A 27,464-nucleotide genomic window follows, 5' to 3' on the forward strand; every position below is an offset into this window, starting at 1 on the left:
AGCATCCTGGCAACCTTCAAGGGGAGTCAAGGCTGCCACTCCTTCAGTGATGATGGTGTGACGGGTTGGATCACAGAAACCCCCTTGGGAGCTGCCACCCAATGTGCAAAGACTACCCCTGCTCCTGTTTTCCCTGCCAGCTCAGGACTCCAGCACCCTGTCTTGCTGAGCTAGACACTCCCATCTGCTCCAACACAGACCAAGAGTCTGAATCACTTGTCCCAAAGCTGCAAGTTTACCTGAAAACAGCTCACAAAACTGTGCTTGTCTTTAGCACTCAGATGCCCAACTCCCAATGGGGTCTAAACCCAAATAAATCCGTTTTACCCTGCATAAAGCTTATGCAGGGCAAACTCATAAATTGTTCGCCCTCTATAACACTGATAGAGAGATATGCACAGTTGTTTGCTCCCCCAGAGTTATTTACATACTCTGAGTAAATTACTAAATAAAAAGTGATTTTATTAAATACAGACAGTAGGATTTAAGTGGTTCCAAGTAGTAACAGACAGAACAAGGTAAGTCACCAAGTGAAATAAAATAAAATGCGCAAATCTATGTCTAATCAAACTAAATACAGATAAGTTCCTCACCAGTTCCAGAATGCTCCCTTTTACAGGCTAATCTCCTTTTAGCCTGGGTCCAGCAATCACTCACACCCCCTGTAGTTACTGTCCTTTGTTCCAGTTCCCTTCGAATAACGTGGGGGGGTGGAGAGGCTCCTTCCTTAGCCAGCTCAAGACAAAATGGAAGGGTCTCCCATGGGTTTAAATAGACTCTCTCTTGTGGGTGGAGACCCCCCTCCTCCTTCCTTTGCAAAGTCCAGCTCCAAGATGGAGTTCTGGAGTCACCTGAGCAAGTCACATGTCCCTGCATGACTCAGTCTTTACAGGCCGAAGCCATTGTTCACATGGTATCTTGCATGTCTCCAGGAAGACTTCTTATGTGGATTGGAGCATTCCAAGATGCATTGTTCTCCAAGTGTTTCCTGATCAGGTACTTAACCTGGCAAATTCCTTCCTAAAGAAGCTGACCAAATGCCTCCCAAAGCTTACTTAGAAACCAAGCAAGCATACAGCCCATATTCTTAAGCTCAAGTAGAAAATGATATATATGTACAAATAGGATGAATAGATATAGTAGACCATAACCTTTACAGAGATATATTACATGGCACAGGCAGCACAAAACATATTCCAGTTATGTCATACATACATTTATAAGCACCCCCTCCCCATAAAGCTCTATGGGGTACACTGTCACAGATGGATCTCCAGCATAGCATCACCCGCGCCCCATGACCCGCCTTGTCTCCTGAGACAGAGGTGAGTGACAGAGGGTGTATAACCCATCCTAGGGGGTAGGGAAAGGGATAACAAAACACACCTTCTGGGGTCACCCCTCAGGAAGTGAAGGTGACAGGCATTGTGGTGGCAGTAAAGGGGGAGGGGGGGGAGCAGTACCCTCAAAGGCAATGCTGCCAGTGGGTCGCCCCACCACATCAGGCATGGGGCTGATAGGGGGCCATTCCGTGGGCCTGGATGCCTGTGAAGGGCTATATAAACCCCCCGCTGGCACAGAAGGGGTTAAACTGCTGCTTTAGTCTGGACTGGCCCAGCCCCTCTACACCTGCAAACCATGCCAGGACTGGTCTCCCTCCTGGCAGGACGCACTCCCCATCCTGTCCCGTGCACATGCGGCGCGCGTCCAGCGGCTCCTTCCCGGCGGGAGGGGGACTAGACGCAGGGGACGCGCGCCGCATGTGGCCTGGGCCGCAGGAGGCACGTCCCGCCGGGAAGGAGCCGCAGCCACGAGTGGGAGGGAGAGGCGCAGGGCTCCCTGGCAGCAGCGGGGATTCGGCCCACGCCCCCGCGCCGCCCACCGGGCCCCTGCCCGCTCCGCGCTGCCCCCGCCCAGACCCACCGCGCCTCTCGTATGCCCGTGGCGGGCCGGGGGGCGAGAGGCTCCACGGGGAGGGGAGGGCAGCGCGCGGGACCGGGGCCGGCTAATGTCCCAGGCCCCTTTAAAACTTTTTTTTTGCTCCATTCCCCCCCCTTTTGTTTGCTCTGCCTCCATCCCGATATTTTATACTGCCAATCTGGTCACCCTGCTAGGAGGGAGAATGCGGGGTGCTCAGGGGAGGTGGCGGAGACTTTGGAGAAGGGGCAGAGTTGGGGTCCTGTGGACTGTCCTCTTTTTTTAAATTTGGTAACCCTAGGATGAGATTCAAACCCACTTGTGTAGAGTACAATGGATTAACAGCTCATCACCTTAACCACTCGGCCACCTCATTTGAGCTGTTGCGGAAGGGACAGGAGGAGAAATCTAAGGCCAGCAGAGGTAGGGCCAATAAGGAGTTTTTAAATACTAAGTGTAAGCAGGGTCTGAATGAGCTCCCCCCTCACATCTAGTGATGAGCTGGGGGAAAGACTTCAGGAACAGACCGTGTTTGCACAGACCTGCCTACTCTGCCTAGCTACGCAGCATGATGGGGCGGCTTTGCCAAAAGGACCAGTTTTGGCTGATGTTGGGTTACAAAACACATGAGTGCAATGAAAGGTTATTATCTTTGTTGGATGATGCAGGGGAGGGATAGCCCAGTGTTTTGAGCATTGCCCTGCTAAACTCAGGGTTGTGAGTTCAGTCCTTGAGAGGACAATTGGGGGATTTAGTTGGGGGTTGGTCCTGCTTTGAGCAGGGGGTTGGACTAAATGACCTCCTGATGTCCCTTCCAACTCTATGAGTAAAGGACAAGAGAACACACCTAGTCCATCCTGCTTGAGGGGCAAGGAATACATTTTATTGGACTGCATAGAAGTGATTGAGGGTGTTAACCGAAACCAGTGGTCCCCAAACTTTTCATATTGTGCCCTCTTATCCATGTCTGCAGCCCCTCAGCAGCCACGGTCTAGAACTGGGGCTGGGAGTGGGGCCATGGCTTGCTGGGGAGAGGGGTGTGGATGGGGTAAGGGAGCTGAGGCCAGGCTGGGAGCCTGGGGGCAGAGTGGTACTCCCTCCCTGCTCTCCATGGTGGCTGGCTCAGGCCCTGAGGTGCCCCCATGAACATTCCTCTGTGCCCTTAGGAGGCATGCCCCACATTTTGGGGACCACTGCCCTAAAGTGACCCTACTTGCTAAGCAGGGGCTAGTGATATCAAATCCCCACCCTTTCTGCCTGCGGCCCCGCCCTCTTCCACCCCTTCCACCCACGGCCCCATCCACTATGTGATAATGTGGAAGCTCTTGTAGCCCCAATCCACTTCTGCCACCGAGATGAGGCATGGAGACCCTCTCTCTCTCCCCCCTCCCAATGCCTTATGGCATTAGCTGTATTGGTGGGGAGGGAGCTCAGTGGTAGGGCACATGCTTTCCACATATACTTTAGTGTGATAATTATGCTGATGAACTGTTCTAAGATTGTCACTGTTTTCAGGCAGGGCTCCCTGACATTTATGTAAAGATGGGATCTTATCTAGCTGGGGAAATCTAAGATGTTTATACCACAAACAGCTACATGGTCAGTGGACGTTCATTGACGATACAAAGGATTTCAAGAGCCCTGGGACTCTCTTGGAAAAGGATTTTTATGAATATTGTTAACAGGTGCCCCCCCACCCAAATATTACGATAGAATCTCCAGTAAGTTCATATTGAAAATGGTTATTAATGTGGGGCCTCTAAAGTGAGTGTCAGACTCATGCTACTGCAATATCTGAACCGTGGTAAACAGGGGAGTGGTGTGGAGGGTCTCTGGGGACACAGAGGAGCTGAAGTCCCTCAGAGGTAGGGGAACTAGGCAATGCAGGGTGACAGGTTTCAACCCCTGCACAGATGGGGCTGAGGGAATCAGCATCGACTGGCCACTGAGGGCTGGGAGGGGGCTGCATGGGCAGTAGAACGGGAGGCAGGTTGGGACCGAGGAACCGGGAACATTTCAATCCTTAACAACACAAAACAGAGAAACGCTCCCAAGTCTCTCCCAGGGAATTAACATTTCTGTGCAGAAAGCTAAAGGTTTGAACAGAAAGGAGTGAAACCAAAGAGCCACACGATGGCACCAGAAGCCTAGGAACGAAAAGCCCCAGGATTTCTGTGTGTGCCTGGGCTCTGGAAAGGGATTTGGTTCTTCTCATTGTATTGCTCTGGCCGGTGACATCCCAGGAATGAGCGATGTCGATGACCGTGACACCGGGTGTGAGGAGGCTTTAATCTGATTCCAACGGAATAATGATTTTACACCTGAGTTATTAGCGGCAGCTTCCCAAGGGCAATTCCAACTGGTTCCACCCAGAGATGGGTGATAGGGGAACAGGGAATCTCTCCGGCTCCCTCCCACTGTTAGTTCTTCTGTCTTTCTCCCTCCCCCATACTATCACATGCTCCCACTAGTAATCAACTAATGGATATAAACTGCCCATCAACAAGCTTAACCTTGAAATTAGGTGAAGGTTTCTAACCACCGGAGGAGTGAAGTTCTGGAACAGCCTCCCAAGGGGAGCAGTGGGGGCAAAAAAATGAACAGGCTTCAAGACTGAGATTGATAAGTTTATGGATGGGGTGGTGTGATGGGACTGCCTGTAACGGCATGTGGCCGATCTGTGATTGCTAGCAGCAAATATATCTCCAATGGCCGGAGATGGGACAATAGGTGGGGAGGGTTCAGAGTTACTGCAGAGAATTCTTTCCCAGGTGTCTGCCCGGTGCATCTTGTCGCATGCTCAGGGTCTAACTGATCGCCATATTTGGGGTTGGGAAGGAGTTTTCCCAAAGGGTAGATTGGCAGAGACCCTGGGGAGTTTTCGCCTTCCTCTGCAGCATGGGACATGGGTCACTTGCACGTTTAAACCAGTGTAAATGGTGGATTCTCTGTAACTTGACAGCTTTAATCCATGATTTCAGGACGTCAATAACTCAAGCAGAGGTTAGGGGCTGTTACAGGAGTGGGTGGGTGGGGTCCTTTGGCCTGCAAGGTGCAGGAGATCGAACCAGATGATCATGATGGTCCCTTCTGCCCTTAAAGGCTCTGAGTCTAAATCGGAGAGGGAAGTAAAGGAAAATTTTTAAAGAATAAACCAAACATTGTAATATCAGAATGACTCGAACAGCTCACTGTATAGTCCCACCCCTTTCTTCCTCCACTGGGTGTTGAACGACCTGCTGGGATTTGGGACATTAATTCTCTCGTTCCATTGATAAACTGCTACAATGTGACTGAAATTAAACCAATTCCCGGCCAAGAAAAGGGCACATCCCTGCATTGGCCAGGAATTGAACCCAGGTCAACTGTTTAGAAGGCAGCTATGCTCACCACTATGCCACCAATGCATCTGGCAGGAGTGTTTCTCCCAGGTGCCACTTATGCCAAATGACTCACCCCCACAGAGCTCAGGATCTGGCCGGACAGGCTGGAGGCAGCCTGTGAGCAGAGACAGGTTCCCAGAGTGACGGACAGATGGGGACATGGGCTCGACATCCCAGCCTCAGGTAGCTCCAACCCCATCTCTGCTCTCAGAGAAGGGAAATGAAAATCGATGACCATAAGGGCAAATTTCACCCCAGCAGGAAGGCGACAGCTCCTTTTACAGCACATTTTGTGTTGGTTCCTGCTACGTACAGAACGGTTTGTTGCTGCTGCTAATTCCAGTCCTTGGGCTCTGCCCGGATAAGGAACGATTCAGGCTGTCACTCAAGTGAAGAAGGGAGATGATTTTTTTGACAGTGACACTGCCTCGTCTTAAGGGTGTTTGTCTGTCACCTTCTAATCTAGTGGGTGATACATGCAGGCAGCCCCTGTTCCTGGGTCTCTCCCGAGGAAATAAAGTTTCTGCACAAAATCCCAAAGCTTTTCACCGAAAGGAGGGAAAGGAAATGGCCACAAGATGGAGCCAGGACATAAGGAAGGTAACACAACCCCATTCTTAGGGGTAAGCCATTCTTTTTTGTCAAGGTCCAAAATTGTTGGTCAAGGTCCAGTCAAAGTCCAGACTCCAGAGAAAATAATAATAATAATAAAAAAACAATAATGCTAATAATAAGTAAATAAAAAGTTGTTGGGGTCCATTGAAAAGCGATTTGGCCCGCTGTCTGCCTATTGATTACCCTGCATTGACTCTGAGAGGTGATTTATCTCCACTCTCTTGGATTTGAAGAGCGGGGGGCACACAGGACCGAGGGGAGATGGGGGAAAGCGGGGAGATGGGGGAGACAGGACTGGGAGTGGGGAAGGGGGGAGAAGGGACTGGGAAGGGGGAGATGGGGGGAGGATTCCCAGACCCGGGACCTGCCCAGACCCACTGGCTGCAGCCTCTCTGGGCAGATCGTCCCGTCCCGAGGAACAAGGAGCAGAAGGAGGCAAAGCCAGATTTGTCAGACACGGACCAGCCGCCGGGGTTCGTCGCCACGTAGACGTACCCTCACGTTATGTCTACACTGCAATTAACACCCCTGGGGCAGCTGGCTCAGGCTTGTGGGGCTGGGGCTGCAGGGCTGTACAAGGACAGTGCACACGTACGGCTTGAGCCCAGCTGCTGAGACCCACGAGGGGGCAGGGTCTCCGAACCCGGCAGGAACACACATATCTGCACCACAGTTTTGAGCCCCACAGCTTTAGCTCCAGGAGCCCAATCCCATGACCCAGGCCAGCCCTGCTGCAATCTTTATCCCGGGAGAGATGGACTCTGCGGGTACGTCTCCATTGCAATGTCAGCCCAGCTGTGCGCAAAGCAGCCCCCTACTCACCACTGTCACATAATGATGCTATGGTTTGTAGAAAGTCTGCCTGGTGAGGTATCAGTTCAAAAGCCGTGATCTGTTGAACATTAATATCTTGTTGGATGGTGTGTGCTCGCCTTGTGTGGGACGTGATGAACTTTTGCTCTGTGTGCCTTACTGAACTATGTTACGAAGTTGGGAAATGCTCACAACCACCTTTCCGGTGCCACAATGGAGGAGCCAGACTCGCTGCTGGCCCATTGAAGGTATCCACGCTCCCAAGGACTATCACAGGAGCCGTGTACAATGCAGACTTCTCCGAGATAGCCCGGAGATAACGCACACTGCTTGACTCACATTGTAGCAAAACAGCTTCCTAGCAAGTTGGAAGAAACTATGAAAGAGGGGAAGACAGCGCTGGGAGTTCAGTGCCGCTCACAGAGCGGTGAAGGGAAACCGCTATTGTGTGTTCACACTGTCAGCTGCCTGTGCAATAGTGTGTTCACACTTGCGGCACTTGCAGCGGTGTTCACCCCACCGTGCATCGCTTCCTCTTCTGCTGCTAAGAGTTGTGAGAAGGCACAGGGGGTCACGGGACATCCTGAGTTCTGTCCCAATGTCCCATGAGGCATTGCTTCACATCCCAGTAATCCCTGTGCCTCCATCCACATTTGGCGCCATCTTTCAATGGTTGGTGAACTGTGCATTCTGCCTCTTCGTACTACAGGAATGGATCCCGCACTGTTGACAAATATGCCACACGTCACGAGTGGCAGTGGAGTTATTCCTTAAACTACAAAGGCAGAGGAGTTCAACATCGATCTTGCCACACCGAGTAGCTATGACAGGAGATTGCTTGTGGCATTCACGGAGGTGCTGACCACAGTGGAACGCTGCTTTTGGTCTCGGGAAACAAGCACTGAGTGGTGGGATCACATTGTCATGCACATCTGGGATGACAAACAATGGCTGCAGAGCTTTCAGATGACGAAAGCCACAATCATCCATCTAGCCCAGTGTGCTGCCTGAGAGTGACCAGTGCCAGAGGCGTCAGAGGTAATGAACAGAACAGGCCTGATGACCTGCAAAGTGAGAGTCTTTCACCCTTACCTTTAACTTTATTGTTGTCAATTCCTCCTTATGCTATTTTACTACCCCTCCCCCGAGGTCTCAGGACAAATCAGGTGTGAACCACTCCTTTGATACAGACGTGTCCCAATCCAGCTGAATTGAGGCAGACTTTGGGCCAATGTCAGTTTGGAAAAGGCCCGCTTAACCCAGCAGCTTTCTCAAAGTAGCTGTTGCTGTGAACCGCATGTAGTGTGGATGTGCGAACCCCAAAGATATCAAACATGAAAGAAACACAAGGCCAGTTCTGAGGAGGTTTCCAGAGCCAGGCCTGTGGGTTAAACAGCTGTGCTCAAAAGGAAAAGGGGCCTCAGCACCTATAAAAATAACTGGTTGCAAAAACAAAACAAAAATTACATTAAAAAACCAACCCCCTAAAAACCAACCCAGAAAAGCTACCATCACACATCCATCACCATTTTAGATTTTGACATCTCCTGCCTGATGTGACATCTTTGCTTTGCAAACAAGAGACCTGGAGAACTCTGTGACTGTTACCCTCTAACTGGGTAAAAGGTTCCACATCTTGTTTCAAGTAATTTTCCTCTTAACAGAAGATTTAAAATTTATCAAAATAAATTCAATTTGAAATAGAAATAATTACAGTCTATACTGGGTCTCTATTCTCATACATGCTATTTCTCTCACATATTCCCCCACTCTAATTCCTTTGGAGTGAGGTTTTAATTTCAGGATTAGCCTCCATTTCCTATGTAGTAGGAGGGGGCAGGGAGAGAACTGGAAGGAAACCTGAATTATATTGTAACACTGAAAGTTATCACATGATCAGCCTCTTCCGTTACACTAAATAACTTCATGTTTAATTTCATTGTCGCTGGTACCAACTTATTTAACAATTACAAAATATAAACTGATAGGGCAGTTTTCTCTTAATTCCGATTTCCACCCAATGGGCTTTGTGTGAAGTCACATTCTACAATAACTTAGGAGCCTTCCATTTCTGTGAGTTCATTTCTCCCTTGGTCTTCTCCCAGAAGTGTGGGTGGAAGGGGTCTCACACTATGTGGGAAGGCTGCATCATGAGAAAAACCACCTGTGCTCTATTTTCACACGTTCTAATCTTTCAAAGTAGCAGCAGGAGGAGAACTGATACAAATGCATTAGACTTAATAGCAAATCTAAGAGATCAAACCACAGACTCTGAACTCAGCATTCATGTATCCTGCAGTCTGAACTTGGAATCTGATACATTCCCTCATTGGCTACCATCATTTGCCCAGAATGGAAGTGCTTCTTGTCCAACAAGGCAGCCAGATTCGGACCCAGAGGCATAGAATGGCTATGAAGGAATCAGCTGTTTCTCTCTGTGATTAATGAAACTTTGGATCCAAATGGTAAAAGACAGTTGTGCCCAATTTAATCATGGTATCCTTCAGGTGTGTGACCAATACCACTTAATTAGGAGCAGGGTTCTAAAAATAGTTTACCTGGGCCACAGGTCACCATAGCTTCCATCTCTGGGGTGAAAATCAACCACCAGTACCTGCAATTTCTACCTGAGTTCTTGTCAAATCTTTGACCTTACTTGGAGTAATTTTACACTTCTGTGGCGTAGAATTCTTCACCAACCACACAACATATCAGTAGCGATATATGTGCTATATATATATAACTCACTCAACTATGCCCTTTTATTTCTTTAATCTGGTGGCACAGATTTAAATTAGGGACTAAATTCAGGTGCTGCTTAGAATCCGTGTAAGACACCGAATGTCAGGTATCTATTAAAAATAGGTATCTTTCTGCAGCTATATCACATTCAACATGGATTTCATTTTCTACATATTTGCAGCATCTCCCAGCGGTGAGCTGAAGAGAAATGTCACTTGCATTTTCCCCATCTTTACCTAGATAGGGATTGCATTTCCCAAATAATAGGCAACATGCACCTGATTAGGAAGGAGATACCTTCAGGGGTGTCCTCCTGCAGGGCCTGGGACACAACTGCTTTAGGAGCCAAATGCATGGGTATTTTGCTTAGTTCCAAGTCATTCACTAGGGAATCCTCTTGCCAGCCCTTTAACAAAAATATTGACCTAACCAATTGAACAACAGGGGGGATTGGGATGGTGATGGGGAATAAAGGAATCCCTCTGACTTACCCTATCTTCTTCTGTTGTTACAGAGAATGAAATAACATTTTTCCCTATCCCTGCCCTGTTCCTGCTCTTTGTTATAGTTCAATGTATTTTAAGTGAGGAAAATGGTAGTAAAAATATCTGCTCTGCAGCACAACCTGAAGCAACAGCCAAGCAACTGGGAATGAAACAATTTGTTCCCGAAGGGGGAACTTGATGACTAACAATTGCTTTGAAATGGGGGAACAGTATAACCGTGATGCTCAAGGTTTGTTTAGGTCAGTTCAAGGGGGAACCTAATGTCAACCACTGCACCTGGGCTGCATCTGCTCTACAACTATAATTGTTTTTTTACACCAAGATCACTAACGTGAGCAGCCAACGCTATGTACAGTCCTAGTGGATGTCAGGCACAGGTAGTTTTTGCCTCTGTAGCTTGTTGGGATCAAACCTCTCTCCCCCATCTGGAGCTGATGAACATTCCTGGCTAGAGGGACACACACTCCTATGACTCAAAAGGAAAGGAGTGGATAGAAAAGTTTACAACCCCAACGAAGGTGAGCAGCAAAAGGCAGAAGCAGGCAACTCATCTGGTGGAGCTGAGAGACCACGGTGAATATGGTGCAAAAATCACTATGTGGGAATTAGCATATGTGATTATTTTAAAAAAAATCTTTGGCCTGGTCTACACTATGAGTTTAATTTGAATTTAGCAGCGTTAAATCGAATTAACCCTGCACCCATCCACACAACGAAGCCATTTCTTTCGAAATAAAGGGCTCTTAAAATTGATTTCTGTACTCCTCCCGATGAGTGGAGTAGTGCCAAAATCGATATTGTCATTTCGAATTAGGGTTAGTGTGGCCGCAATTGGATGGCATTGGCCTCTGGGAGCTATCCCATAGTGCACCATTGTGACCGCTCTGGACAGCAATCTGAACTCAGATGCACTGGCCAGGAAGACAGGAAAAGCCCCGCGAACGTTTGAATTTAATTTCCTGTTTGCTCAGCAAAGGAGAGCACAGGTGACCACAGAGAGCTCATCAGCACAGGTAACCATGCAGGCCGATAATCAAAAAAGAGCACCAGCATGGACCGTATAGGAGGTACTGGATCTGATCGCTATATGGGGAGAGGATTCAGTGCTAGCAGAACTTTGTCCGAGAAGACGAAATGCCAAAACTTTTGAAAAAAATCTCCAAGGGCATGATGGAGAGAGGCCACAATAGGGACTCAGAGCAGTGCCGCATGAAAGTCAAGGAGCTCAGACAAGCCTATCAGAAAACAAAGGAGGCAAACGGTTGCTCCGGGTCAGAGCCGCAGAGATGCCGCTTCTACGCTTAGCTGCATGCAATTCTAGGGGGGGCCACCACCACTACCCCACCTCTGACCGTGGATTCCGAGGTGGGGGTAATCTCATCAGCCACACCTGAGGATTCTGCAGACTGGGAAGAGGAGGAGGAGGAGGACGAGCTTGTGGAGAGCACACAGCACTCTGTTCTCCCCAACAGCCAGGATCTTTTTCTCAGCCTGACTGAAGTACCCTCCCAAGCTAGTACCCAAGACCATGACCCCATGGAAGGGACCTCAGGTGAGTTTACCTTTTAAAATATAAAACATGGTTTAAAAGTAAGCATTTTTAATGATTAATTTGCCCTGAGGACTTGGGATGCATTTGCGGCCAGTACAGCTACTGGAAAAGTCTGTTAACGTGTCTGGGGATGGAGCGGAAATCCTCCAGGGACATCTCCATGAAGCTCTCTTGGAGGTACTCCAAAAGCCTTTGCAGAAGGTTTCTGGGCAGTGCAACCTTATTCCGTCCTCCATGGTAGGACACTTGACCACGCCATGCTAGTAGCAAGTAATCTGGTATCATTGCATGACAAAGCCTGGCAGCGTATGGTCCCGGTGTTTGCTGGTATTCAAGCAACATCCGTTCTTTATCTCGCTGTGTAATCCTTAGAAGAATATCGCTCATGGTAACCTGGTTGAAATACGGGAATTTAATTAAGGGGACAGAGGTGGCCCTTCCTACTGGGCTGTTTGCCTGTGGCTGAAAAGAAATCCTTCCCTGTAGTAAGCTAGGGTTACCATATTTCTACAAGCAAAAAAGAGGACACGGGGGGGAGGAGCCCCGCTCTAGCCCCACCCCTGCCCCACCCCATCCACTCCCTCCCATTTCCCGCCCCCTGATTGCCCCCCTCAGAACTCCCAACCCCCCTGCTCCTTGTCCCCTGACTGCCCCCTCCTGGGACCCCTGCCACTAGCTGCCCCCTAGAACCCCACCGCTTATCTAAGCCCCCCTGCTTCTTGTCCCCTGACTGCCCCCTCCTGAGAATGCCCTACGACCCTACCTGTCCCCTGATTGCCCCGACCCCTATCCACACTCCCACTCCATATTCACACCCCTGCCCCCAGACAGACCCCTGGGGACTCCCATGCCCTATCCAACTGCTCCCTGCCCCCGACAGGACCCCCAGAACTCCTGACCCATCCAACCCCCTCTGCTACCTGCCTGCCTCGACCCCTCTCCACACCCCTGCCCCCTGACAGCCCCCCCAGAACCCCAGACCCATCTAACCCCCCCTGCTCCCTGTCCCTGACTGTCCCAACCCCTCTCCACACCCCTGCCCCCCTGACAGCCCCCCCAAACTCCTGACCCATCCAACCCCCCCTCCCTGTCCCCTGACCAGGGCCAGCTTTAAAAAGCCAGGAATTGGGCTGTGCTCCGGCCGGGGTTGCGGGGCTTGGGGCCGGGCCGGAGGTGCTCGGCCGGCTCTGCTGGGGCCCGAGCCAGGCCGGGGGTGCTGGGGCCCGAGCCGAGCCGGGTCCGGGCCAGCGCTGCTGGGGCCCGAGCTGGGCCGGGTCCGGACCGGGGGTGCTGGGGCCTGGGCCGGGTCCGGGCCGGGGGTGCTGGGGCCCGAGCCAGGCTGGAGCCACTGGGGCCCGAGCCGGGCCGGTGCCGCTGGGGCCCGAGCCGGGCCGGGTCTGGGCTGGGGGTGTTGGGGCCCGAGCTGGGCCAGAGCCGCTGGGGCAGCTGGGCGCCGCTTGGCCAGGGCTGCGCCTCCCCGGAGCTCTCCTCCTCGTGCCCGCCCCAGTTTACCTGCTGCTGCCTCCTGCTTGCCCCTGCTTCTTTTCACACTTCCCGGGAAGATCTGATTGGCGGGAAGCAGGGGAGGGGGAGGAGCAGGGGGCGGAGCGTTCAGGGGAGGGGAGGGGAGGAGGGGGAAGACAGCTGCGGGCTGAATGGTGTGGTAAGGCTTCAGGGGATGGGGGGAGCCGGGAAGGGGCTTTGGCTGCCCAGCAGTGCTTGGCCGCTGCTTTTCTATCTATAAATAGCCGACCGGGGGGAAATCCCGGACATTTTTAGATTTTTTAAAATCCCCCCCGGATGGCTATTTATAGACCAAAAAGCCGGACATATCCGGAGAAATCTGGACATATGGTAGCCCTAAGTAAGCCAAGCGTGGGGGGGCGGGGAATTGGCGCTGAGCTTTTCATGTGTGGCTAGCAGGGATCTTCCCTGATACCAGCCACGCGGTGGGGGGAGGGATAAAGCGATCATCCCAGAGAATTGGATGGAGGGGGGGGTTAGTTTGTTTTCTGCTGCTGAAGGTTAACAGGAAAACAAGACAATGGCTTACCATGGCCGCATGCAAGCCGAATTCTGTTGCCTGGACCTGCGTCTGTGATCTCTAGCAGCAAAGCCACAGGCACTCAATATTAAGAGGCAAAATGTGACCTTGCACAGAAATCACGTGCTATGTAATGTGAATAGTGTTGTTCACCATGAAAGAGTATAAGCATTGTTCTGTAAAATGTATCTTTTTAAAAAATTCTCTCCTTTTTTCCCTCCCTCCAGCAGCTGCAAATTTTTCAAGCCTCCCTCCTCCGTCCCGAAGGCTATCTCAGATAAGGCATTGGAAAAAGAGGACGTGAGACGAGATGTTCTCGGAAATCATGGAATCCACCCACAATGAAAGAGCTCATCTGAATGAGTGGAAAGACAGAGTTTCAAAGTATAGGAAAGATGCCAGGGAACGTGAGGACAGGAGGGACCAACGTGAGGACAGAAGGGATGCTTGAGATGAGAGGTGGCGGCAGGAAGATCAGAGGAGGCAAGATGCAATGCTGGGGCTGCTGCGTGAGCAAACAGACATGCTCCGGCGTCTGGTGGAGCTTCAGGAACAGCAGCAGGATCACAGACTGCCGCTGCAGCCCCTGTATAACCACCCTCCCCCTGTGACATTATTGACATAAACTGGGACCATCTAGATCATTGTTGCAACCAAGGTCCTGTAGTGGCACCCAAATCTTGTATAAAGGGGGTTAAATGGGGTGTCTAAGACAAGGTTATGATTTACTGGTTATGATTATGCTGTCTATATGTGTGTATCAGTTTGTAGTTGAAGTTATGAATATTGGCTCTATACTGTCTGTATGGCAAACTTATGCTATGCTTCTGGGTGACATCCCAGACAAGCTGGGATTAGCTCTGCCTAGCCTGCTTGATGGCCCATTAAGGACCATCAGCTATACAATGGACCCATTGAGAGAAGACAAATATGCCTTCAGACTCAGCAAAGTATGCAGGAACTGGCCCATGTGACTCCAGACTTCATCTTGCTGTAATTTTCCACAGTAAGAACAAAGAGGTGTTCTTACACCTGGAAAAGACTATATAAGGCTGATGCCTCTTCTCCATTTTGTCTTCAATCCTGCTTCGTACCTCTGGAGGGACCCTGCTACAAACTGAAGCTCTGAACAAAGGACTGAGGACCCATCCCAGCTGGGGATGTATTCCAGAGACTTGATTTGAACCTGCAGTTTATTTTATCGCTGCTGCAAGCCTGAACCAAGAACTTTGCCATTACTGTATGTAATTGATTCCATTTAACCAATTCCAACTCTCATCTCTATCTTTTTCCTTTTATGAATAAACCTTTAGATTTTAGATTCTAAAGGATTGGCAACAGCGTAATTTGTGGGTAAGATCTGATTCGTATATTGACCTGGGTCTGGGGCTTGGTCCTTTGGGATCAGGAGAACCTTTTTTCTTTTACTGGGGTATTGGTTTTCATAACCATTTGTCCCCATAATGAGTGGTACTGGTGGTGATACTGGGAAACTGGAGTGTCTAAGGGAATTGCTTGTGAGAATTGCGGTTAGCCAGTGGGGTGAGACCGAAGTCCTCTTAGTCTGGTTGGTTTGGTTTGCCTTAGAGGTGGAAAAACCCTAGCCTTGGGCTGTAACTGCCCTGTTTGAGCAATTTATCCTGAGTTGGCACTCTAGAACCGCATCGTCACACCCCCCTCACCATGTTCCATAGCCTCCTCACCCAGACATGTAAGAACGCGGGGGGGGGGGAGGCTCCGTGCACCCTCCCATTCCACCCCAGAGGACAGCCCAAGCAAAAGGCTGTCATTATTTTAACCTTTTTTTAGTGGCCTTTTCCTTCCCTCCGATCCCCCTCCCAAACCCCACCCGGGCTACCTTCTCAGTTCTCTCCCTCTTTTTATAATAAATTAATAAAGAATACATGATTTTTAAACGATAGTGACTTTATTTCTTTTGAAAGCAAGCTGTGATCGAAGGGGGAGGGTGGGTTCCCTACAGAGAATGAGTCAATAAAGGGGGCGGGTTTTCATCAAGGAGAAACAAACAGAACTTTCACACAGTAGGCTGGCCAGTCATGAAACTGGTTTTCAAAGCTTCTCTGATGAACCGCACTTCCTGGTGTGCTCTTCTAATCACCCTGGTGTCTGGCTGTGCGTAATCAGCAGCCAGGTGATTTGCCTCAGCCTCCCACCCCGCCATAAAGGTCTCCCCCTTACTCTCACAGAGATTGTGGAGCACACAGCAAGCAGCAATAACAATGGGGATATTGGTTTGGCTGAGGTCTGAGCGAGTCAGTCAAGTTCTCCAGCGACCTTTTAAACGGCCAAATGCACATTCCACCACCATTCTGCATTTGCTCAGCCTGTAGTTGAACAGCTCCTGACTCCTGTCCACGCTGCCTGTGTATGGCTTCATGAGCCATGGCATTAAGGGGTATGCTGGGTCCCCAAGGATAACTATTGGCATTTCAACATCCCCAACGGTTATTTTCTGGTCCGGGAAGTAAGTTCCTTGCTGCAGGCGTTTAAACAGAGTAGTGATCCTGAAGACACGAGCGTCATGAACCCTTCCTGGCCAACCCATGTTGATGTTGGTGAAACGTCCCCTGTGATCCACCAGTGCTTGCAGCACCATTGAAAAGTAACCCTTGCGGTTTATGTACTGGGTACCCTGGTGCTCCGGTGCCAAGATACATGGAACCCATATACCTGCGACTTGAAGTCTTTAAATCATGATTTGGGGACTTCAACAGCTGAGTCAAGGGAGAGAATTATTCCAGGAGTGGGTGGGTCAGCTTTTGTGGCCTGCATCATGTGGAAGGTCAGACTAGATGATCATAATGGTCCCTTCTGACCTTAAAGTCTATGAGTCTATCGCCCCACCACAGTTAGGGAATCCCATTGCAGCAAAGCCATCCACTGTAGCCTGCACATTTCCCAGAGTCACTACCTTTCATAGCAGCAGCTCAATGATTGCTTTGGCTACTTGCATGACAGCAGCCCCCACAGTAGATTTGCCCACTCCAAATTGATTCCCGACTGACCGGTAGCTGTCTGGCATTGCAAGCTTCCACAGGGCTATCGCGACTCGCTTCTCAACTGTGAGGGCTGCTCTCATCCTGGTATTCTGGTGCTTCAGGGCAGGGGAAAGCAAGTCACAAAGTTCCATGAAAGAGCCCTTACGCATGCGAAAGTTTCGCAGCCACTGGGAATCGTCCCACACCTGCAACACTACGCGGTCCCACCTGTTTCCCGGTCCCAGAATCGGCGTTCCACGGATAGAACCTGCCCCATCAACAACATGATCTCCAAAGCGCCGGGACCCGCGGTTTGAGATATGTCCAAGTCCATATCACTCCCGTCGCCGCGCTGCCGTCGCTGCCTCCTCCTTGCCTCGTTTTTCTGGTCCTGGTTCAGCATAAACTGCACGATAATGCGCGAGGTGTTTACAATATTCATGACTGCTGTCTTGAGCTGAGCGGACTCCATGCTTGCCGTGGTATGGCATCTGCTGTGTTCACCCAGGAAAAAAGGCGCAAAACGGTTGTCTGCCGTTGCTTTCATGGAGGGAGGGGTGAGGCTGTACCCAGAACAACCTGCGACAATGTTTTTTGCCCCATCAGGCACTGGGATCTCAACTCAGAATTCCAATGGGCGGGGGAGACTGCAGGAACTATGGGATAGCTATGGGATAACTACCCACAGTGCAACGCTCCGGAAATCGACGCCAGCCCCGGTACATGGACGCACACCGCCAAATTAATGTGCTTAGTGTGGCCGCATACATTCGACTTTATACAATCTGTTTCCAAAATTCAAATTCTGTAAATTTGGATTAATCCCGTAGTGTAGACATACCCTTTCGCCAGCCCTAGTCAAGGGATTTATTACAGTTCTCGCCCATGTGGATTATCTGATGTGTGATAAGGTGTGAGCTCTGACTGAAGATTTTCCCGCACTCAGAGCATGGGTGGGGCCTCTCTCCTGTGTGGATTCTCCTATGTGCGCTCAGGGCAGAGCTGTGATTGAAGCTTTTCCCGCACTCAGAGCATGTGTAGGGGTCTCTCCTGTGTGCATTCTCTGATGTGCGATAAGGTGTGAGCTCTGATTGAAGCTTTTCCCGCACTCAGAGCACGTGTAGGGCATCTCTCCTGTGTGGATTCTCTGATGTCTGATAAGGTGTGAGCTCCGACTGAAGCTTTTCCCGCACTCAGAGCATGTGTAGGGCGTGTCCCCTGTGTGGATTCTCTGATGTGCGATAAGGTGTGAGCTCTGATTGAAGCTTTTCCCGCACTCAGAGCACGTGTAGGGCATCTCTCCTGTGTGGATTCTCTGATGTCTGATAAGGTGTGAGCTCCGACTGAAGCTTTTCCCACACTCAGAGCACGTGTAGGGTGTCTCTCCTGTGTGGATTCTCTGATGTCTGATAAGGTGTGAGCTCCGACTGAAGCTTTTCCCACACTCAGAGCATGTGTAGGGCCTCTCTCCCGTGTGGATTCTATGATGTCGGATAAGGTGTGAGCTCCGACTGAAGCTTTTCCCGCACTCAGAGCATGTGTAGGGCGTGTCCCCTGTGTGGATTCTCTGATGTGTGATAAGGGCAGAGCTCTGATTGAAGCTTTTCCCGCACTCAGAGCATGTGTAGGGCATCTCTCCTGTGTGGATTCTCTGATGTCTGATAAGGTGTGAGCTCCGACTGAAGCTTTTCCCAAACTCAGAGCACGTGTAGGGTGTCTCTCCTGTGTGGATTCTCTGATGTCTGATAAGGTGTGAGCTCCGACTGAAGCTTTTCCCGCACTCAGAGCATGTGTAGGGCGTCTCTCCTGTGTGGATTCTCCTATGTGTGCTCAGAGCAGAGCTCTGATTGAAGCGTTTCCCACACTCAGAGCATATGTGGGGCGCTTCTCCTGTGTGGATTCGCCGATGTGAGATGAAGGTTGAACTATCAATGAAGCGTTTCCCACACTCAGAGTATCCATAAGGTTTCTCACCCATGTAGATTGTGTGATGTGTGATAAGGGCAGCGTTCCCATTGAAGCTTTTCCCACACTCATGGCATGCATAGTGTGTCTCTTCCAAGTTGATTCTCTCATTTCCAATAAGGTTTGAGTGGCTACTGAAGTTTCCCTCTGGCCTGTGCTGACTCTCACAGGCTTTTGCTTTTTCTGGGAGTTCACAACTCCCGGAAACATTCCCTTTGGATCTTCCTGATAATGTTCCATGTGGTTCTACTTGCTCAGCATCTTCCTGCTGAGGCTTTTCGTCCTCATTCTCACTCACTATCCCATCACCTGATAGGAGACACAGAGAATCCAGACATAGGTCATTCCCTGCACCGGAGAGAAAGGAAATCTCAGAGAGAGGAATGGAAAAGGGTATAAACAAATCAAAATATGTGTTGGAGAGATCAAACTCATCAGGAACTGATTTTCCCCAAACCCTTCCCCAGAGGAGAAAGGAAGGGATCAATTTTGGTCCACATCTCACCAGCACACTCAGGGAAAAGTGAGATCAGGGAGGGATCTGCTGCCAGTTGTCAGTCAGAATAGGAGGGAAGCCATGAGTGACATCTGCCACAATGATTCCACATCTGCAGGGAACAATCCTAAACTTGGAGAGCTCACAGGGTCTTTGTAGGGCATCCCAAATGTTTCCTGCATTCCCAAACAGTTGTTGAGTTGGTTTAACCAATTTCTCACCTCTCGGGAGCTCTTCTTTCTCAGAGTCCTGGAGGTCCAGGATCCACGGCTCTTCCCCTCGTTCCAGCTGCAAGATCACATCAGGTTTGGAAACTGGAAACCCTACTCCAGGCAAAGAAAACAAGGGAGGTCAGTGGAATTTGTGGGATACTTGGCACAAAGAATATTCCATGGTTTTAACCCAGCTCATTTTTAAGCAGTAACATCCCAAAGCCATCTTCCTTGGCTCAAAGTGGCAGGAGAGTTATTATTATAATAAATCATATGCATTACCTTAGTGCCTCAGGACCAACTAACAGTGGGTCCCCATTGTGCTAGGCAAATTACAAACCCAGAATAGTAGATGGCCCATGCCCTGAAGAATTTACAGTCTAAATAGACAAGACAGACACAGAATGGGGGAAGGGGTAGAACCCACTGTTAGAATAGAGATATTCAGGCCTGCCTGTAAAGCCTATACTTTAAGAACTTAGGTGTATTTTTATTACTTAGCTAGTTACAGGGGTATAAAAACAAAGAATCAAAATCACAGTCTGCCTGTGTCTGGGCCTTGTCTCACTAGGAGAGTCTGAGGCCTTGTTCTTAGGCTAAGGCCTTTGGCTAAGCAGCAGAGGCAGCCATAAGCTGGGAAGCGAACGGTCACGTCCTCACCACCCAAACCAGTCACACTGACATAAGGTGCTATTGGGCTGTTAAGAAGACGATCCTGTCCGGACAGCGCCCATCACCACCGGATAAAGACACAGATCTTAAGATGGTTAAAGAAAACTTAGTCTGATAGCATCCTGTCTGGCAAGAAATCACTTATCAATGGTTGTGGTTGTGAAACCCTCATTTCTGTATTGTTTTATCTTTATGGCCACCAATTTTACATTGTTAATCAGTCTGATTCTCTCATTGTTTCTGTCTGCTGTAAAATTAATGTTGCTAGGTGTAAGTAAATTACGTAGTGGGATATAATTGGTTAGAGAATTATGTTACAATATGTTAGAATTGGTTAGTTAAATTTCAGTACAATGACTGGTTAAGGTATAGCTGAAAATATTATTATATAAACAGGGTCAAACAGGAGGGGGAAGGGAAATTGGAATCATGTTTGTTAAGGGGGGGGAAGGGAACAGGGAATGGGGACACAGGCAAGGCTCTGTGGCATCAGAGCTGGGAAGGGAACACTGGGGAACAGACTCTATCGCGTATAGAGATAAGCCCGACTGGTGTGAAGGGCTTCGGAATATGCCTGCTTGGAAACTAACCCCAATAAACTTTGCATTCTCTGTGCTTCAGACTTCAGTCTTTTCCTGCTTGCTGTCTGCGTGACAAGAACCAGGCAAGTGGGAGGGTGAAGGGAAAGCCCGCTAACAAAACTGACATGACCTGATAACCAAGAGGTAAGCCTTTAAGGAAGGTTTTAATACACTTTGGAACTGAGGAGGGATTCCCATGAGGACTGATGAGGGGGCAATGGTAAATACACATTTAGATCCTTTTCTTGTTTTATATCTTTTCCACAGAAGGTGCACTGGCATACTGTCATGGATTCATAGGATCTGTGCAATGCCCTGGCTTTTAAACAGTCCTTGGGAGGTGCCCCTTGAGTGCACTACACCCCCAAGGGGTCCCACTCTTCCACAAGGATAGGCCATGTAGCTTCAACACCTGAGACTGAGCCTCTGGCTTCAACACTCCTATTTCAACCTGTGAGCTCTGCCAGCAGGTCCAGCTGAACGACACTCCTGGTCAGAAACTGTTCCTCAGTCAATGCACAGAGCAAATGTTTGCTGTGACACTGGGCAGACTTTTAAAACATAGCAGGGTTTATTAGTCAACTGAGCATTGGAAAGTCCTTAGATTAGGACAGAGAAGCAAAGAAGACAATATAGTCCATATTGGCCAATGCCCTGGAGCCATTCTGCTGTAGAAAACGCTTTGGTTTCCTTTCACTGTGACTGTTCACTGCTCACAGCCCTTGGAGAGAAAGTAAAGCACAGGAACTGGACGTTAGTCCAGTGAAGACAGTGGAAGACATGCTGCAATCCTCAAACCTGGTCAAAAAGGAGAGGCATGTGGGTCCCCACCCAGAGAGAGGGGCTGGCTAGAGGCCTGATACAGGAGAGCGCATTTCTTGAGCAAACCATGGAGGCAGGACAAAGGCTTAGCTACCCCAGAACTGTGACATCACAAAAGCACATTCTGGGGAATTAGGAAATCTAGTGACTCAGGTGTAATGGGAGGGAGAATTAAACTCCCCCAGTGTGTGGAGATGGCTGGGGAATTAAACACTGAAATTCAGGAGCAACAGCCTCTAATTCTTCCAGAAAAGGAGAATGTAAGAAACAAGAACTGGGTAACGCAACCTCAGGAAGGACAGGCTCAAAGATCCAACGAGCCTGGAGGAAAGACAGCTTGTGGCTGCTGCAGATGGAGAGACCGGGGCCAAGAGTGTCTCCAAACTCTCACTCCTGTTGACCCCGACCTGATTTTATGATCTTTGACCTAGTCTCAAGTCTTGAGGGCAATGTTATACTCGCTAGAGGTAAAATGTCATTATCAGAGTATTGCTTATTAGCTTGGAACACGCGTGGAGGGGCAAGGAGGTGATCATAAATAAATGGGTTGTTAAGGGCAGGTCTAAACTACAGCCGAGATTGATGCTCTGAGATCAATCCACCCGTGGTCAATTTAGTGGGTGTAGTAAACACCCACTAAATCGACTGCAGATCACTCTCCAGTCGACCCCTGTACTCTACCCAGATGAGAAGAGTAAAGTAAGTCGGCCCCCTGCAGCATACACCCTGTGGTAACTCGACCTAAGGTACGCTGACTCCAGCTACTTTATTCATGTAGCTGGAATTGCGCAGCGTAGGTCGACTGACTGTGGTACTATAAACATAGCCTAAGCTTGCCACAGTTAAGGTTGAGGCTTTGTGGGAGTAGTTACGCTGAAGTCTAGGATTTACCTGAATAGGCCTAAGGAGAGAGTCCCAGGTCAGATATTTTGCACCCTCATTTTGAGAGACTAACGAGTAACCACAAACAGGTGCAATACGCCACAGGATTCTGAAAGAAGGGGCGGGCTTTAGCAATTAGGTTGCTACGCAGTATCTCAGCAGTTGGACACATTCATATATTGGAATTATTAATAAATAAGTGATGTAAATCATGAGTATTAATGCTTGATGCTTAATTATGGACTTCCCAAAGGCCACATATGGGTTGGGGCATCTATTGACATTATTGTAATCAGAGTAAAGGAGCAGATATGGTATATACCCATCCTATTACCATAAGAGAGTGGATAAAATACGTCTCCTAGTGACCATTTTTTCATTTTGTTGGGTCCCTGAGGGTATGTCTACACTACGAAATTAGGTCGAATTTATAGAAGCCGGTTTTATAGAAATCGTTTTTATACAGTCAATTGTGTGTGTCCCCACATAAAATGCTCTAAGTGCATTACGTCGGCGGACCGCGTCCACAGTACCGAGGCTAGTGTCAACTTCCGGAGTGTTGCACTGTGGGTAGCTATCCCACAGTTCCTGCAATCTCTGCTGCCCATTGGAATTCTGGGTTGAGATCCCAATGCCTGATGAGGCAAAAACAGTGTCGCAGGGGATTCTGGGTACATGTCATCAGGCGCCCCCTCCCCCCCCCATGAGAGCAACGGCAGACAATCATTTCGTGCCTTTTTTCCTGGGTTACCTGTGCAGACGACATACCACGGCAAGCATGGAGCCCGCTCAGCTCAGATCACCATCACCATATGTCATCTGGGTGCCGGCAGACGTGGTACTGCATTGCTACACAGCAGCAGCTCCTTGCCTTTTGGCAGTAGATGGTGTATTACGATTGGTATCCATCATCGTCGTACTTCTCAGTGAGTTCGGTCAGAGGCGCCTGGGCAGACATGTTTTGTCTCTTGGAGACTCAGTCCTGCCATCAGTCCTATTGCACCGTCTTGACGATGATGGTGAGCAATCGTAATGCAGCATCTTCTGCCAAGCACCCAGAAGATGCCGATGGATATCAGTCATGCTGCACCGTCTGCTGCAAGACTAAGATGTAAAAGATAGATGGACCAGATTTGTTCTGTATTTATTTGCTTCCCCCTCCCTCCGTGAAATCAATGGCCTGCTAAACCCAGGGTTTTGAGTTCAATCTTTGGGGGGGGCCATTCTGTGTGACAGTTGTTTGTGTTTCTTACTGATGCACAGCCACCTTTGTTGATTTTAATTCCCTGTAAGCCATGTCATCACTCGCCCCTCCCTCTCTCCGTCAGACAATAGTTTCACGCATTTTTTCAGCCCAGACGCCATAGCACTGGGATCATGGAGGACGCTCAGATCACCACGGCAATTTTGAGCACTATGAACACCACGCGTAATGTCCTGGAGTATATACAGAGCCAGAACATGCCAAAGCAAAACCAGACAAGGAGGCGATTGCAGCACGGCGACGAGAGTGATGAAGAAATTGACATGGACATAGACCTCTCACAAAGTACGGGCCCCAGCAATGTGCAAATCATGGTGTTACTGGGGCAGGTTCATGCCGTGGAACGCCGATTCTGGGCCCGGAAAACAAGCACAGACTGGTGGGACCGCATCGTGTTGCAGGTGTGGGACGATTCCCAGTGGCTGTGAAACTTTCGCATGCGTAAGGGCACTTTCATAGAACTTTGTGACTTGCTTTCCCCTGCCTTGAAGCGCCAGAATACCAGGATGACAGCAGCCCTCACAGTTGAGAAGCTAGTGGCGATACCACTGCGGAAGCTTGCAACGCCAGACAGCTACTGGTGAGTTGGGAATCAATTTCGGGTGGGCAAATCTACTGTGGGGACTGCTGTGATCCAAGTAGCCAACGCAATCAAAGACCTGCTGATATCAAGGGTAGTGACTCCGGGAAACGTGCAGGTCATAGTGGATGGCTTTGCTGCAATGGGATTCCCTAACTGTGACAGGGCGATAGACGGAACCCATATCCCTATCTTGTCACCGGAGCACCAAGCCACCGAGTACATAAACCGAAAAGGGTACTTTTCAATGCTGCTGCAAGCACTGGTGGATCAAAAAGGACGTTTCACTAACATCAACATGGGATGGCCGGGAAAGGTACATGATGCTCGCGTCTTCAGGAACTCTCGTCTGTTTCAAAAGCTGCAGGAAGGGACTTTCTTCCCAGACCAGAAAATAACTGTTGGGGATGTTGAAATGCCTATCGTTATCCTTGGGGACCCAGCCTACCCCTTAATGCCATGGCTCATGAAGCCGTACACAGGCAGCCTGGACAGTAGTCAGGACCTGTTCAACTATAGGCTGAGCAAGTGCCGAATGGTGGTGGAATGTGCATTTGGACGTTTAAAAGCGCGCTGGCGCAGCTTACTGACTCGGATAGACCTCAGCGAAACCAATATCCCCATTGTTATTGCTGCTTCCTGTGCGCTCCACAATATCTGTGAGAGTAAGGGGGAGACATTTATGGCGGGGTGGGAGGTTGAGGCAAATCGCCTAGCCGCTGATTACGCACAGCCAGACACCAGGGCAGTTAGAAGAGTACAGCAAGGCGTGGTGCGCATCTGAGAAGCTTTGAAAACCAGTTTTGTGACTGCCAGGCTACGGTGTGAAACCTCTGTTTGTTTCACCTTGATGAACCGCCCCCCCATCCCCCGTTCACTCTACTTCCCTGTAAGCTAACTACCCTCCCCTCCCTCCTTCGATCACCGCTTGCAGAGGCAATAAAGTCATTATTACTTCACATTCATGCATTCTTTATTAATTCATCACACAACTAGGGGGATAACTGCCAAGGTAGCCTGGGAGGGGTGGGGGAGGAGTGAAGGACAAGGACACACTGCAGTTTAAAACTTTAAAACTTTAACTCTTATTGAAGGCCAGCCTTCTGATGCTTGGGCAATCATCTGGGGTGGAGTGGCTGGGTGTCCGGAGGCCTCCCCACCGTGTTCTTGGGCGTCTGGGTGAGGAAGCTATGGAACTTGGGGAAGAGGGCTGTTGGTTACACAGGGGCTGTAGCAGCGGTCTCTGCTCCTGCTGCCTTTCCTGCAGCTCAACCATACACTGGAGCATATCAGTTTGATGCCCCAGCAGCCGGAGCATCAACTCTTGCCTTCTGTCAGCAAGCTGACGCCACTTATCCTCTTCAGCCCGCCACCTCTCCTCTCATTCATATTGTGCTTTTCTGCACTCTGACATTGACTGCCTTCACGCATTCTGCTGTGCTCTGTCAGCGTGGGAGGACATCTGGAGCTCTGAGAATATATCATCCCGAGTCCACCGTTTTCTCCTTCTAATCTTCCCTAGCCTCTGCGAATGAGAAACATTTGCACCTAGTGGAGGAGAAGGGAAAGGTGTTTAAAAAAGACACATTTTAGAGAACAATGGGTACACTCTTTCACGTTAAATTTTTCTGTTCACATTACACAGCACATGTGCTTTCATTACAAGGCCGCATTTTTCCTCTTATATTGAGGGCCTGCCGGTTTGGTGTGAGAGATCACTCACGCAGTGCCAGGCAACAGAATTCGGCTTGCAGGCAGCCATGGTAAGCCACAGTCTTTTGGCTTTTTTAACCTTCATAACATGTGGGAATGGTTTCAAACAGCAGCGCCCTTATTTCCCATACCAAACACCCGTTGGGTTGTCCATTTAAAATGGGTTTGCAATGTAAAAGGAGGGGCTGCGGTTTCCGGGTTAACTTGCAGCACAAACCCAACTAACCCCCCGCCCACACACACACCCAATTCTCTGGGATGATCACTTCACCCCTCCCCCCACCGCGTGGCTAACAGCGGGGAATATTTCTGTTCAGCCGAGCAGGAACAGGCACCTCTGAATGTCCCCTTAATAAAAATCACCCCATTTCAACCAGGTGATCGTGAATGATATCACTCTCCTGAGGATAACAAAGAGAGATAAGGAATGGATGTTGTCTGCATGCCAGCAAACACCGAGAGCATACGCTGCCATGCTTTGTTATGCAATTATTCCAGACTACGTGCCACTGGCCTGGCGAAGTGTCCTACCATGGCGGACAGGATAAGGCAGCCCTCCCCAGAAACCTTTTGCAAAGGCTTTGGGAGTACATGAAGGAGAGCTTTCTGGAGATGTCCCTGGAGGATTTCCACTTCATCCCCATACACGTTAACAGACTTTTCCAGTAGCTGTACTGGCCGCGATTGCCAGGGCAAATTAAATCATTAATCATTAAACACGCTTGCTTTTAAATCATGTGTAATATTTACAAAGGAACACTCACCAGAGGTCCCTTGTGCACCCTCAGGGTCTGGGAGCATGCCTTGGGTGAGTTCGTGGGTTACTGGTTCCAGGTCCAAGGTGATAAACATATCCTGGCTGTTGGGGAAACCGGTTTCTCCACTTCCTTGCTGTGAGCTATCTTCATTGTCTTCATCATCATCTTCCTCGTACCCCGAACCCGCTTCCCTGTTGCGTGCTTCTCCATTGATGGAGTCAAAGCACACGGTTGGGGTAGTGGTGGCTGCACCCCCTAGCATGGCATGCAGCTCCGAGTAGAAGCGGCATGTCTGCGGCTCTGCCCCAGACCTTCTGTTTGCCTCTCTGGCTTTGTGGTAGGCTTGCCTTAGCTCCTTAATGTTCACGCGGCACTGCTGTGCGTCCCTGTTATGGCCTCTGTTCTTCATGGCCTTGTAGACTTTTTCTAATATTTTGCTATTTCGTTTACTGCTACGGAGTTCAGATAGCACTGATTCATCTCCCCATATGGCGAGCAGATCCCGTACCTCCCGTTCGGTCCATGCTGGAGCTCTTTTGCGATCCTGGGACTCCATGGTTACCTGTGCTGATGAACTCTGTGTGGTCACCTGTGCTCTCCACGCTGGGCAAACAGGAAATGAAATTCAAAAGTTCGTGGGGCTTTTCCTGTCTACCTGGTCAGTGCATCTGAGTTGAGAGTGCTGTCCAGAGCGGTCACAATGAAGCACTCTGGGATAGCTCCCGGAGGCCAATACCGTCAAATTCCGTCCACACTCCCCAAATCCGACCCGGAAAGTCCGATTTCAGCGCTAATCCCCTTGTCGGAGGTGGAGTAAAGAAACCGTTTTAAAGGGCCCTTTCAGTCGGAAAAAAGGGCTTCGTCGTGTGGACGTGTCCAGGCTTAATTCGATTTAATGCTGCTAAATTCAACCTAAACTCGTAGTGTAGACCAGGCCTGAGACAGTGT

At 49.6% G+C, this 27,464-nt stretch overlaps 1 pseudogene; it reads right to left on the minus strand.

Annotated features, from left to right (window-relative positions):
• LOC101951403 (zinc finger protein 250-like) overlaps window positions 1-27,464 on the minus strand; it is a 59,655-nt pseudogene that overhangs the window by 21,525 nt on the left and 10,666 nt on the right.

The sequence above is a fragment of the Chrysemys picta genome, chromosome 16 (assembly GCF_011386835.1).
Source record: "Chrysemys picta bellii isolate R12L10 chromosome 16, ASM1138683v2, whole genome shotgun sequence".
Classification (NCBI taxonomy): domain Eukaryota; kingdom Metazoa; phylum Chordata; order Testudines; family Emydidae; genus Chrysemys; species Chrysemys picta.